Below are 575 nucleotides of genomic sequence, written 5' to 3'. Positions count from 1 at the left end.
TCGGACGTGTTTTTTTTTCTTTTTTTTTGATTAATTCACCGGCAGTTCAGCGTACTTGGTCCGTAACTAGTTGGTCGTACTTTGAATTTCCGGTGCGTGTGATTCCAGAGTGATATTTTTTGGTACAGAGACAGGTTTTGATTGAAGCACCAAGCCACCACCGTCGTTCGAGGGTCCGTTAACGAGCCGATTTTCTAACCTCACCCTTCCTCGCAATCGCGAATCTTTCTCTAATTACTCTATTCGAATGATCGTCCCCGATCGGCGCGCGCCTCTCGCTAGCTCGACTCGTCCCCTTCGTGGTATTCCGCAGGCTCGAGCCTCGCCCGCGGACCTTGACGCGCGTGAACGCGGCGAGGCCGGACTTACATAGCGACGATGTAGAAAAAAAGAACCGTAAAAGGAACGAAACAACACGATATACAAACAACTAAAGCGCCAAACTACGAGTACTACCGGTGCTAACTACGTAGTACCAGCGCCACTTTTTCATTTTTTTTCTCTTTTAACTCCTACTAGTCGAAAAGTCTAGGCATAGTCAGTGTCGTGACCGACCGCCTCCGATCTGGCCCGCC

The sequence above is a fragment of the Habropoda laboriosa genome, unplaced genomic scaffold, assembly GCF_001263275.1.
Source record: "Habropoda laboriosa isolate 0110345459 unplaced genomic scaffold, ASM126327v1 scaffold801, whole genome shotgun sequence".
NCBI classification, from domain to species: Eukaryota; Metazoa; Arthropoda; class Insecta; order Hymenoptera; family Apidae; genus Habropoda; species Habropoda laboriosa.
This window is presented reverse-complemented; position numbering follows the sequence as displayed.